Genomic DNA, 14,399 nt, shown 5'->3' on the forward strand with positions numbered 1-14,399 from the left:
AGGCCAAGTCAGGTGCGTTGCCACATTTTCCATGGCAGTCTGGGCTACATAGCAAGTCCCAGGACAGCCTGAACTCCAGAAGGCGTTGCCTTGTCAGCCTCAGTATGAGGGCTTTTGCCTTGTCTTACTGTTATCTTCTTTGCGATGTTTGTTTGTTGTCCTCTTTTCTGCAGGGAAATGTGGGGGTGGGGCAGGGGGTGGAAGCTGCAGATCTGGAAGAAAAAGAAAGTGTAGGAGAGCTGGGAGGAGTGGAGGGAGTGGGAACTGTGGTCAAGAAGTATTGTATGAGAAAAGAATCTATTTTCAATTAAAAAAAGAAACTGTTTCAAATAATAAAAATGTATAATCAATTACATGTAAATTCACAAGTAAGTTCATTACTGATTGTAAGTTTTCACCACATCTGGCTGGATTTAGTATTTGGGGAAAACTGGCCTAAAATTTTATGAAAAACGCTGTATTATGTTGATGTCAAGTCTACTTTAAATATTTGGTAGAGTTATCTTCTGGTCCATTCAAACTATATGAACCAGAAGATTTCCTTTGAAGAAGTCTTAACTATTCACTCCAGTTTTCAGTATTCTGGAATTTTTCAAATTATCCATCTCATACTGGCAGAGTTACAGTAGCTCTGTGCTTTTGAAAATTAGTACATTTTATCCAGGTCATCAAGTATAGAGGTCTTTTAAAACTTTTTTATTTGAGATAGGGTCTCATTTTGTAGCACTGGATGTCCTAGAACTTTCTTTGTAGACTAGACTGGCCTGAGACTCACAAGAGATCCACCTGCCTCAGCCTCCTGAGTGCTTCCACCACTTTGCATACCTGCGAGTTCTATATAGCAAATATTTGTAGTGTATGGCGTCTCTTTTTCTAGTTGTCAGGGTTTTTGAGGGTTTGAGGGTGGATGTTGAGACAGGGTTCCTCTGCGTAGCCCTGCTTGCCCTGGAATTTACTCTGTAGACTAGGCTGGCCTTGTTCATAGAGATCTGTCTGCCTCTGCCTACTCCACATTGGGATTAAAGGAGTTCACTATCACTTCTATCCGGCTTATTGTCAGTTTTGATAGATTTTTTAAAAGTCTTTTCAATGTACCATATTTATGATTCATTGACTTTTCTGTTTTTTTTTAACTTTTCTGACTTCTACACTCACTCCCTTTGCTTAGTTTTTCTTAAAATTGTGTTCTAATTTCTTAAGGTAGATTGTTGATTTGAGGGTTTCTTTTTCTAATGTAAGTACCAAGTGTTATAAATATTACATGGACTCATAAATTTTCATCTACTGCACTTTCTTCTTCTTTCCTTCTCTTCCTTAGCCTCCCTTCTGTCCTTCTCTCCGTCCCTCCTTCATGGAACCCAAGCATATTATTATGGAATACAGAAATCTAGGTTGACACTTATTTTCTTTGCATCATTGAAAACATGTTTGACTTCCTTCAGTCCCCCATGCTTTCAGGTATAAAATCCAATGCATTGTCCCATAAATAATGTCATTTCTCTCTAGTTGCTTTCAAGAACTTTCTTGGACTTTTCTTCATGTAATTAGTCAATTAACCTAATTAAATCATTGAAAAGAAAGTCTCACTATTTAGTCCAAGATAGCTTTAACTTCATGATCTTCCTGCTTTCACCACTTAAGTGCTGGTATTATTACAGGTGTATGCCACTTTGTCTGGTATTATAGATGTGCCACTATGCCTGATTTATAGGTGGGCCACCATGCCTGGTAATATAGGTATGTGCCACCATGCCTGGCTAGAGTTTACTTTTCTGAAATTTGATTGTGCTGTGTTTGGGGATAGATTTCTTTGGGTTTCTTGCTTAACGTTCTCAATTCTTATTGAATCTGCAGATTTATGTCTTTTGCCAAACGTTGGGAAATTTTGACCATATTTCAAGTATTGGTACAACATCAGGCTCTTACTGGAAATCTGATGGTATGAAGATAGATCAGTTATTGTAGTACTCCAGTCTTTGCAGCTCTATTCCTCTTTTTTGTTGTTTGGTTTTGAGATGGGGTCTCTCTATGTAATTCTGTGTGGCCTGATGCACTTTCTGTAGACCACTGGCTGTAAACTCAGAGATCTGCCTGCCTCTGCCTCCAAGTATTAGGGTTAAGGCGGTTGCCGGTAGACCTGGTCCTCTGTTCATTTGTTTTCAGTTCTCTTATGTTTGCATTGAATAATTCTGTTGTTTTATTTTCAGATTCAATAATTTTTTAAAAGTATTTTTATTTTATGTGTATGTATGGGAACCACTTGGTGCCCATGGAGGCCAGAAGAGGGTATCAGTTAATTCTGGAACTGAATTACACATTTTTTTTTTGAACCACAATTGGGAACCAAACTTTGGCCCTCTCTAAGAGTAGCAAGTGCTCTTAACCACGAAGCTTTCTCTCCAGTCCCAGGGTGTGAGAATTCTTTGATAACTCAGCATGTTTTGCAGTTCAGCCCATTCAGAAATGTTTTTATATTTTGGTTTTATATTTTACAAATTTTACATTTCCAGTTGGTTTTCAGGTATGGTTAAACATCTCAGTACTCACAAGTCTAAGGCAGGAGAATCACAAGGTAAAGGGTATCCTGTGTCACACAGCATCAAACACTGTTTCAAAAAATAATTGCTTTCCATTTGATTCCTTAAAAAATTTTGGTGAAGATGTATATTGTTCCAATTGTATTCGTAAGTGCTAGTCAAAGCACTTTAATGATAGCTGCTTGTATTGCTCAGGGTTCTCTAGAGGCACACAACTTAGAGATATATATTGAAATTTTATCAGATTGTCTTATTCTATATGGTCTGCATCATCTACAGCTTTTTTATACTGGAGAAGTAGAGAACACAATAGTTTCCTCATACATGAGGCAGAATACCTTCACAGTCCCAATCTGGTATTAAAGGTAGGGAAAATTTCTGGAGAGCCCTGATCTTCACTCCATTTTGGGAGCCTGAAGAAGCTGTGCTCTGGTACTAGTGCTTACAAGCAGCAACAGTAGTGTGGTGTAGATGAAGTGGCTGGAAGAGTAGAATGAAGGCAAAAAACGTTTCTCCTCAGGCTTCCTTTTTATCTGGGCTGCCACTAGAAGCTGCCACCCATTTAGGGTGGACATTCTACTTCAAGTAACCTAATTAGGAGAATACTTCACAGGTGTTCTAAGTAGCTTGCCTTTTATTTGACTCCAGGTCAAGCTGACAACCAAGATTAGCCACAGCACTACTTTGTTTCTGGTTATGTTCATAACAGTGTGGTGTCAGGATTGCAGTCTGTCGGGTGCCTTTTCTCATTCAAAATGACATTTTCTTTGTTCTTTGTTTGAAAAGGGTTCATTATATTTTGAACATTTAGGGTGTTATGTTCTTTATATCTGAATCTTGTTTCAATCATTTTAGCAACCCTCTTCTGGCAGTACACTGGCACCCCACTTGGTTACAGCCAGGATGGGGGTTGCTGACTGTGGTGGCTAGTTTTATGACAACTTGACCCAAGCTAGAGTTATCTGAAAGGAGATTTCTTAGTTACTATGATGAAACACCATGCCTGAAGCAACTTGGTACCACCCACAATGGGCTTGGTCCTCCCCCGTCAATCACTAATTAAGAAAATGCCTTACAGAATTGCCTACAGCCTAATATTATAGAGGCATTTTCTTAATTTAAGGTTCCCTGGAAATATAAACTGAAATCAATCTTTTCCTGGCTAAACCCAAGTTGCTTTGTTCATGGACTTTTATCACAACAATAGTGACTCTAATTATGACACTGTCCAAACATCCTTTCTTCTCAAATTAGGCCTTTGTTAACAGGGTCATGGTCCTTGCTTTCTGCTTTTATGAGATGATTCTTTTCTTTGTCCTTTGGCTAGAGATAATGTTTGTTTGTTTGTTTTGTCTATGACTATTGATAGGTGCTCCTGGTCTGCTGGCTTTAGTACCCATTCCACAATAGAGAGGAGGCACAAGAAAACAGGGACTGCATTGCTTTGTTGTTCCTTCATTTTCAAAGTAGCTAATAAGTCTGTGTCTTCTGGATTTGACTTATACACTGTGAGAGGAAAGTGCATCTGCTCCATGTTGCCTGGAAAAAGAAGCCAGCCAACCCAAAAGCTTTTTCAATGTTTTTTGAGAAAGGGCCATGCTCTGTAGCCCATGAAGGCTTCAAATTTGTGATTCTTTGGCCCTAAACTCCCAAATAGATTTATAGGTATATATTAGTCAGGGTTCTCTAGAGGGACAGAATTATTGTCACACTAATTAAATACTCACACTAGTTGTTGCTCAGTCCATGCAGCTGGATGTCTCAGTCTTCAGTATACACTGGAATCCAAAAGAGGTAGGCTCTAATGCTAGGGAAGGAATGGACTTGCCAGTGAGAGGGAAGTTAAGCAGGCACAGATCAAAAGCTTCCTTCTTCCATGTCCTTAAAGGTGTACCCGGATGCTTGGGTTTTAGTTAATTCCGGATGTATTTTATATGTATGGATGTCTTGCCTGAATATCTGTCTGTTTTGTGAGCTGCCAGATGGATGCTGGAACTGAACCTGGTTCTTCCACAAGAACAAGTGCCCCACACCCAGTTTTAGGGTTTTTAACTACATTTTGATTGTATATTATGAACATTGTGAATAAGGACATGTGCATGTGTGTACCTCAGTATGTGTATGGATCAAATTCAGATTGTCTTGGCACTGGGCCATCTAGCCAGCTCTTTTAAAAAAAAAGATTTATTATTTATTTATTTATTTATTTATTTATTTATTTATTTATTATACAGTGCTCTGCCTGCATGTATGCATGCCTGCAGGTCTGAAGAGATCACTAGATCTTATTATAGATGGTCATGAACCACAATGTGGTTGTTGGGAATTGAACTCAGGACTTCTAGACGAGCAGTCAGTGCTTTTAACCTCTGAGCCATCTCTTTAGCCCCTGGCCAGCTCTTAATATGAGCTTTTATTATACATTTCTAATCATTTTGAACAGGCTTCTTCCCCAAATTCTGCAGCAGTAGTTGTGGGTTTTTTTGTTTTGTTTTTGAGATAAGGTTTCCCTGTCTTATAGCCCTGGATGTTCTGGAATAATAATATATAGAACAGCCTGACCTTGATCTCAGAGATTCACCTGCCACTTCGTGGATTAAAGGCATGTACCCATGCCCAGCACCAGTCATTCTATTAAACTGGTAGATAACTTTACCAGATTAGAAAATGCCAAATTTCATACACTTATTTTATCAGAGCAAAGGCCTCCTAAACCAAAAAGCTGGTTTCAAGATCAGGCATATTCAAGATGGTAGACACTTGAGAACTGTGACCTTATGAAATGAAAAAGCTTCTTACAGTAAATTGTCATCTAAGTGAAAAGGGGGCCTACAGAATGGAAGAACATCTTTAGCAGCTGTACATCTAGTAGAGGGTTAGTAACTAGAATGCACAAACAAATGACAACAAATGCTGGCATGGATGTGGGAAAAGCAGAACAATTTTTCACTCTTGGTTAGAGTATAAACTGTGGTAGGTTTCTCAAAAAATTAGAAAAAGATCTACAACATGATCCAGCAATACCACTCCTGGACATATTTCCAAGTCTATATCTTATTACAGAGACACTTGGTCATCCATGTTCAATGCTGCTCTATTCACAATAGCAGGAAACAATCTAGAATGTCCATTAACAAATGAACAGAGTAGATAATGGAAATGTGGTTCATATATGCAATGGAATACTAGGTACAGATTATCTCTTCTGGAGTTGTTGGACAATGGTGACCCACGGATCTCCAAAAACCCTTCAAGCTGATGTCATTGCTTTTGGTTACCCTCCACACTTTGAAAGTAAGATCAGATTGCTAAAGATACCACATACCCGAGTCATAGGAAATTGGACAAATCAAACAAGTGCCAACTTAGGGCCTTCATTTCCTACTGGATAGTTTTCACAGTACTGGAAGAAGATTCTCTGCATGCAACCATGGGAGAAAAGCCATCAAAGCCCTTTCCTTTCCATCTATAACAACTGGCCTAACAAGATATGCCCATTGGTTCAACAGAGGCATAGGTGTTAGGAAAGTGACTACTTTCTGACTAAAGCTGGCTCTACAAGACACAACCCATGCCTGGCATCACTAACTGAGATAAAAACTCATGGGTGGCTAGGTCATAGACTCTAGGGGACAGCCTAGCACTAGTATTCTATGGGAGTGGAAAGATTGTAAAATCCAGAGGGAAATGCCCATAGTGAAGCAGTGTTTGCCCAACATGACAGTGAAATTGCTTATGTGAATTCACAGCAGCTGTATCTGCTGCACAAGACCTGCACAAAAGCAAGCCAGAGAAAATCCCAGAATGTCTGGGGGAGGGGCTCACAAACCCTCACCCCTATCTAAGGATCTAACTGCTGGGAGGACAGTTAGTTTTCTTCAGGAATGTAGATTTCAGTAGATCTTCCCACACCCATGCACAAACTAGCAGCACTAAACGGACTCAGTATGTATTAAAGAAAAATTACAGAGCAGAAAAAAAAAAGAGAGAATATGAAGTTGAATGGGAAAGGGGGGGTATTAAAGGGGAAGTTTGGAGAGGAAGGAATATGAAGTGGGTTTGACTAAAATACAATATTATGCATGTGTGAATGTTAACTAATATCTTTTTTAAAAAGAAAAAAGCTAATGGCAGAACTAGCACACTTGCCCCCACCGCTGCTGCTCACACACAGTGGCTCAAGAAATGTGTTGTAATGAAAGAAGAAAACCTTTCAGATGCAATAGGGGTAAACAGTCAGGCATGTTGCTGCTGCTGCTGCTGCTCCTCCTCCTCCTCCTCTCACTCCTCCTCCTCCTCTTTCTTCTCCAACTTCTTCAACTTCTTAGACTTCTTTACTGGCTGGTTGTTGTCAGCATGATTTTTTGTTTTCCACATATGAGCCAGTACACAGGGAAGGATGGGTGGTTACATGTCTTTTACCTAAAGGTGTGGTTTGAATCCCAGCTCTTTCTCCATCTGCCCAGCATACCTCGGAAAGTTTTTTTTATTTAGCCTCCTTTTATTGAAAATAGATTCTTTGCTCACACAATATATCCTGATCACAGTTTCCCCTCCCTCTGCTCTTCCCAGTTCCTCCGTACCTCCTCTTCCCTCCATTTCTGTCTCTCATTAGAAAAGAGCATGACAAAATAAAAGATAATAAGATCATACAAAATAAAATAAGATAAATCCATCACATCAAAGTTGAACAAGGCCAACCAGCAGAAGGAAAAGAGCCCAAGAGAAGCAAAAGAATCAGAGACTCACTTGTTTACACACTCAGGATTCCCACAAAAACACTAAACTGGATGATATAATATATACACAGAGAAACTGCTGCAGACCCATGCAGACCCTGTGCTTGCTACTTCAGTCTCTGTAAGTTCTTATAAGCTCTGCTCATGTTGATTTAGAGGGGCTTGTTCTCCTGGTACCCTCCCTCCTTTCTGGCTCTTACACTCTTTCCGACTCTTCTTCTGCAGCATTCTCTGAGCTTTGAGGTAAGGGACTTGATGGAGACAACACAATTAAAGCTCTTGTGTTCCAAGGTTCAATTTCTGAGTTCGGGTCTCTGTATCTGTTCCCATCTGCTGCATGAGAAAGGTTCTCTGATGCTGGCTGAATAAGGCACTGATCTATGAGTATAGCAGAATATCATTATAAGTCATTTTATCACGACTTTTATAATTTTTTAAAGGCAAATAGTATTTGGTTTTACTCTAGGTGTCTGGGCTATCGAATCAGTAGCTCTCTATCAGATGTATACTTTGTAAAAAGTATTTTGTAGACTGCTGCTTTTTCTGAATGATGGTATCATTGGCAATAAGAAGGCTTTCAGTTTCATGAGATCCCATTTATTAACTGTTGATCTTATTGCCTGCTCCATCTGTGTTCTGTTCAGAAAGTCCTTTCATCAAACAATGAGTTCAAGGCTATTCCTCACTTTCTCTTCTATCAGGTTCAGTGTATCTGGTTTTATGTTGAGGTCTTTGATCCACTTGGACATGAGTTTGGTGCAGAATTGTAAATACGGATCTATTTGCATTCTTCTACACAGAGACATCCAGGTTGAACAATACCATTTGTTGAAGATGATGTGTTTTTTTCCAGTGTGTGTTTTTTGGCTTTATCAAAAATCCAGTTTCCATAGGTCTGTGATTTTATATCTGGGTCTTCAATTCTATTTCATTGATCATTTGTGTCTGTTTTGTGCCAATACCATGTGTTTTTTATTATCATAGCTCCAAAGTACAACTTGAAATCAGGACTGTTGATACCTCTCACAGTTCTTGCATTGTTCGGGATTGTTTTAGCTATTTTGATTTCCCTGTGTTTCCATATGAAGGTGAAAATTGTCCTTCCAAGATTTGTGAAGTATTATGTTGGAATTTTGATGAGGATTATGTTGAATCTGTATTTGATTTTGGTCAAATGGGCATTTTTTTTACTATATCAATACTATTGATCCATAAGCATGAGAGATCTTTCAATCTTCTGATATCTTCTTCAATTTCTTTCTTTAGTGATTTGAGGTTTATCTTTGATTTTCTTTATTAGATATTTTGTATTATCTGTGGCTATTATGAAGGGTGTATTTTTCCCTGATTTCTTTTTCAGTCTGTTGATCATTTTTTAATGTTTATTATTTGTATATAGAAGGGCTATATCATTGTATATAGGAAGGGTACTTATTTTGTGAATTAATGTTTTTTATGTAGCTACTTTACTGAAAATGAAGGAGTATCAGTTGTGGAAACATTCTGGTGGGATTTTTAGAATCACTTATGCATATTATAATATCTACAAATAGAGATCCTTTGACTTCTTCCTTTCCAGTGTGTAGCCCCTGATCTCTTTCTTGTTGCTCCAGTTAAGATTTCAGGTACTGTACTGAATAGGCATGAAGAGAGTGGACATCCTTGTCTTAGTCCTGATTTTAGTGGAATTGCTTTGATTTTTCTCTCCAGTTAAGTTGATGCTGACAATGAGCTTTCTGTAAACTGCCTTTATTATGTTTAGGTAGGTGCCTTGTATCCCTGATTTCTCCAGGACTTTTATCATGAAGGGGTATTGGATTTTGTGAAAAATCTTTTCTGCATCTAATAAGATGCTCATGTGGGTTTTTATTTTCTTCCAGTTTGTTTATATACTAAATTACATTTATTCATTTATGTTAAACCATTCCTGAATCACTGGGATGAAGTCTCCTTGATCTTGGCAGATGATCTTTTTTAATGTGTTCTTGGATTCATTTTGTGAATGTGTTATTAAACATTTCTACATCAATGTTCCTAAGGGAAATTGTTCTCTAATTCTCTTTCTTTGGTGGGTTTTTATGTGTTTGAGTATCAGAGTAACTATGGCCTCATGAATTTGGCAATGTTCCCTCTGTTTCTATTTTGTTGGAATAGTTTGAGGAGTGTTGGTATTAGCTCTTCTTTGAAAGTCTGGTAGAATTCTGCAATAAAACTATCTGCCCCCGTGTTGTTTTTTGTTTTGGTTTGGATTTTATTTTTAGACTGGGAGTCTTAGTGTTAGAGATCTGTTTAAATTGCTTATGTAGTCTTGATTTAACTTTGGTAAGTGGTATCTATTGAGAAAATTGTCCATTTCTTTTAGATTTTTTCAATTTAGTGCAGTACAAGTTTTTCAAATATGGTCTAATGATTCTTTCGATTTCCTTAGTGTCTGTTATGCCCCCCTTTATTTATTATTTTGTTAATTTGGATATTCTATCTCTACCTTTTAGTTAATTTGGATAAGGTTTTCTCAATCTTACTGATTTTCTCATTTTCATTGATTCTTTGTATCATTTTTCTGTTTCTATTTTTACTGATTGTAGCCCTGAGTTTGAGTATTCCTTGCCATCTACTTCCCTCAGGTGTGCTTACTTCTTTTTCTTCTAGATCTTTCAGGTAAACTGTTAAGTTGCTAATATGAGATCTCAATTCTTTATGTAAGCACTTAGTGCTATGAGGTTTCCTCTTAGCACCATTTTCATTGTGTCCCATAAGTGTGTGTCTGTTGTATATTAATTTTCTTTGAATTATAGAAAGTCTTTGATTTTTTTTATTTACGTATTGACCCATTTTTCATTCAGTAGAGAGTTGCTTAGTTTCTGTGAGTTTGTAGGCTCTCTGTGTTGTCGAAATCAGGCTTTCATCCGTGGTGTTCTGATAAGATGCTTAGTGTTATTTCAATTTTCTTTTATCTGTTAAGACTTGGTTTGTGACTGAGTATGTGCTCAATTTTGGAAAAAGTTCCATGAAGTGCTGAGAAGGTATATTCTTTTGTTTGAGTGAAATGTTCTGTAAATATCTGTTAGGTCCATTTGGTTTATAGTCTGTTTGCTCTACCATTTCTCGGTTTAGGTTTTGTTTTTGTTTTATTTTTTGAATGATTTGTTGACTTGTTATTGACAAGAGTGGAGTATTGAAGTCTCCCACTATCAGTGTGTAAGTGTCAATATGTGTCTTATGCTGTAGTAGTGTTTCTTTATGAATGCCAGTGTGCTTCTGTTTAGGGTATAGATGTTAGTGGATTTTTCCCTTTAAGAAGTATGTACTATCCTTTCCAATCTCTTCTGGTTAGTTTTGAAGTCTATTTTGTCAGATATTAAAATGGCTACACCTTCTTGCTTCTTAGGTCCATTTGGTGTTCTATATGGTTTTTGTACCTTGATAGACATCTCCTTTTTGTTTTGTTTTGTTTTTTGTTTTTCAAGACAGAGTTATCTCTGTATAGCCCTGGCTGTCCGGGAATTCACTCTGTAGACTAGTCTGGCCTTGAACTCAGAAATTCGCCTGCCTCTGCCTTCCAAGTGCTGAGATTAAAAGTGTGTGCCACCACTGTCCTGCTGATAGACATCTCCTTAAGCTAGAGAAATTTTCTTCTATGATTCTATTGAAAATATTTCCTGTGCCTTTGGCCCGTGTTTCCTCTCCTTTGTCTGTTCCTATTAATCTTAGATTTGGCCTTTTTTATAGTTTCCCAGTATTCCTGGATTTTTTGTGGCAGTTTTAGATTTGACACTTTCTTTGATCAATGCATTCATTTTTTATTGTATTCTGTTGGTGAAACTTGCCTGAGTTCCTAAATTTTCCATTTCCAGATTTCCCACAGTGTGGGCTTCCTTTATTGATTCTATTTTCACTTTTACATCTTGAACTGTTTTATTCATTTCCGTCCACAAGGAGTGCACAGCAGAAGGCATGCTACAGAGCTGGGAATGAGACTGGGTATTGATTGTACTTGTAGAAACTGAGAGAGAAGTGACAATCTGCAGTTCCCTGCTTTCCTTGCAGGAGTGGTCTGTGTGTTCCCAGAGAATACCTGCTGAACTTGGGAGCTAGGGTAAAACAACGAGTTGGGAAGGAGTTTATGGAGTGGGAGAGCTCTGTGGCATCCACTGGAAGTGGGAGCACTGAGGAAGGGAAGCTGCAGCAGGTGTTCTACTGAAGAGCTGTGGATTAATGTGGGAGGGGTTGGATTTGGACAAGCAGAGGAAGAGGTGAAGATTTGCAGATACCCTACCTGTTTCCCAGGCCAGAGTTACAGAAAGCTCTTTTCAACAGACATCCCACATTGGTAGCTGTTTAAAGGACAGCAATATTTGCAGAGGGGCCTGTATTATCTTCTTCTCTTCACCTTCACTAAACACCCCAAGTCCAATTTTCTCCTTGTCTGTTTTTATAAACCAGATATACTAAGTAATGATTCACAACATTCAATAATATAACTTAGATAAAGAAAACTATAGTTTAAATCACCAAGGTTCAATGGACTGTGGATTTCTATGAAGGTCAAACATCCTTTGTTTTTTCCCTTCCAGGTCAGTGGCCATAAACAGGTGAGCTCAGCATGCTGCACCAACACTGGAGAGGCTGCACAGTGGAGGCAATCCATCACACTGTCAGACACTGGGACGGATTTGGTACCAACTGCTGTGCAAATCCGCTGGTCAGGAACATCACAAGGTGTTAAGTAATGACAGACACATTGGCTGAGATGAAGTTTCCAGAAAGGAAGTGACAGTGCAATGTGGATATTTGTGACCATAAAATAGAAAAAGCTTTACTTCCCAAGCTGAACTTGGCTCAGCTTGAGCCATTTCAACAAGGCATCCTCACAACAAAAGAAGAGATGTGATCTGTTTCCATTTCACATCAGCAGATGTATGGACAAAACCATCAATGTGAATAATGTCCAAGTGCAGTTATGTCTATCTTGATTAAATTACTTCATATTAAAAAAAAAAAGTCTGGCGGTATTGTTTCCAAAAGGCCTCATCCAGCTCTCCTTCAGTTATCAGTCTTCCTGTAGAACCATTTTCTAAACAGTTTTCTCTGGTGGTTAGGAGAGTTGTAATAAACTAATTTTTCGTTGTTGTTTTCAAATTGTTCTATCTAGTGGTTTTGTAACTCTGCAGCTAAATGACTGGAGCATCATACATTAGTACAGATTTGGATGGAGGGCTAAGGTGATTTTGGTAGGTGGCTCAATTGTCTGAATTCAATAAAGATAGTCTATATAAAAGGGGTATAAGAACCATGAAGGAAACTGTATATATTGTTCAAGAATTTTCCTTTTTAAATTGTACTTTACATGTGTGGGTGATTTATCTACATGTATGTCTGTGTGCCATCTGCATGGCCTCATGAAGGCCAGAAAAGGGAGTTGGATCCTTTGGAACTGGAGTTACAGATGGTTTTAAGCTTCTATATGGGTGCTGGGAATCAAATATCAGTCCTCTGAAAGAGAAACCAGTGGTCCTAACCACTGAGCCATCTCTAGACCACTTGGATTCAAGAATTTTAGCAGTCATCCTGTAAGAAACTACTAAGTTACAATGTCAAGTTTATATCCTTCAGTCTCAGATTCATGTTGCCAACTCCTAGCGAGCATTCTTCAGGGTTCTGCACTGAAAGCCTGTGAGACTCTTAGTGGCAATAGGAGTCCTAGGCTAAGGCCAAGTTTAAACTGTTTCTTTAATTCTAAAAATCTCAAAAAGATGGTACCATTGATTTTACAGACCCCAGTGTCAACGCTGTCTGTGAAGTTGAAGCTGGTCTCAAACTTGTCCCTGCCGATTAAGTGGGGCATTACAGTTGTGTACCAGTATGTCCATATGACACCCTATTCTTCTTTTTCCCTAAAGCTTTATGTGTATGTGTGTTTACCTGTATGAGTTTATGTGGACCACATTCGTGCAATACTGGCAGAATCCAGAAGAGGTCACTGAATCTCCTGGAACTAAAGTTACAGGTGGTTATAAGCTGGTCTGTGTGGGAGCTGGGAACTGCTTCCTGATCTTCTGCAAGAGTAGTAAGTGCCCTTAGCCATCTCTCTAACCTCCATGCTACCCTATTCCAAATCTGAAATTTAAGATTATCCAACTCAGCGATTGGCAAGGGCTTTCTTACTAACAGGTCAGATAATAAATAGTTCAGGCATTCTGTGTCATAGAGTCTGTATCATGACTCCTCTGTAGCATAAAGCAACTCTAGATATCATGCTAAGCAATTGCTGCAATGGATGCCAATGAAACTTCATTTACAAATACAGACTATGGGCTGGATTTGCTTAGGGTCCAAGTAGATCTTGCCAACTATGGTTTGAATGAATCCCACCAAGGGAAATGGTTCCAAAAATGAAGTAACTGCTCAGTGAGAAAAAGAATCATGGTGGAAATAAGATCACTGTGTATACATAGTAGAGGGCATTCTGAAAACACAAAACTCATTAGCTCAACCAGTTAATCTTTTTATTTTGAATTTTGTAAAAAAAAAAAAAACAAAAAGAAACAAAGCTTAGAGAAAAACATGTAAAGTATCTGTAAAGGACAGGAAACATGAGGCTAGCTTTACAATAGCAATCTAAACAGCTCTAGGAAGGCAAGAGTAAACAGTGAGGGGCAGAGAGCACAGCGAGGCTCTTGCTGCAGTTTCCCTATTGCACATAAAGGTTGCAGATAATTCTACATCTTTAATTTTCACAGTTAAAACACACTTTGTTATCTTCTATAAAATTCTCCCCAGATACACTATGTCAGCTCTCTATAAAAAGTTCCCCCCAGGAAGTCCCATCATTGCATGGTAAATTCTCCCTATTCTACTTTAGGAAATTTCTTTCCAGATAGTCAACGAATCTTTATGGTCTTCTCATTTAATTATTTTACTGAGCATAGTAAAACATACCCAAAAATGGAGGATTAGGTAGATTTAGGTTAAAAAGTAAAGAAAACCTAGGAGGCAATGGTCCTACTGTGAAGTTACACTTTAAATGAGTGCTTTTATTTAACTTATACATCCACAGATTGACTACCCACAAAACACAAAAGCATCCTCTGTTCCTCCAAGGCCTGTAAGTAGAGTCATCACT

At 38.3% G+C, this 14,399-nt stretch overlaps 1 protein-coding gene across 1 annotated transcript in view; it reads left to right on the forward strand.

Annotated features, from left to right (window-relative positions):
* The window catches only part of Chst7 (carbohydrate sulfotransferase 7), a 35,916-nt gene extending 23,353 nt beyond the window's left edge, over positions 1-12,563 (forward strand). Inside the window, exon 2 of the mRNA XM_028776124.1 lies at positions 11,851-12,563. The gene's annotated coding sequence lies outside the window, so the exon portion shown is untranslated. The remainder of the gene's footprint in view (positions 1-11,850) is intronic.
* The last annotated feature ends 1,836 nt before the right edge of the window (positions 12,564-14,399 follow it).

The sequence above is a fragment of the Grammomys surdaster genome, unplaced genomic scaffold (genome assembly GCF_004785775.1).
Source record: "Grammomys surdaster isolate TR1022 unplaced genomic scaffold, NIH_TR_1.0 265, whole genome shotgun sequence".
NCBI lineage: Eukaryota > Metazoa > Chordata > Mammalia > Rodentia > Muridae > Grammomys > Grammomys surdaster.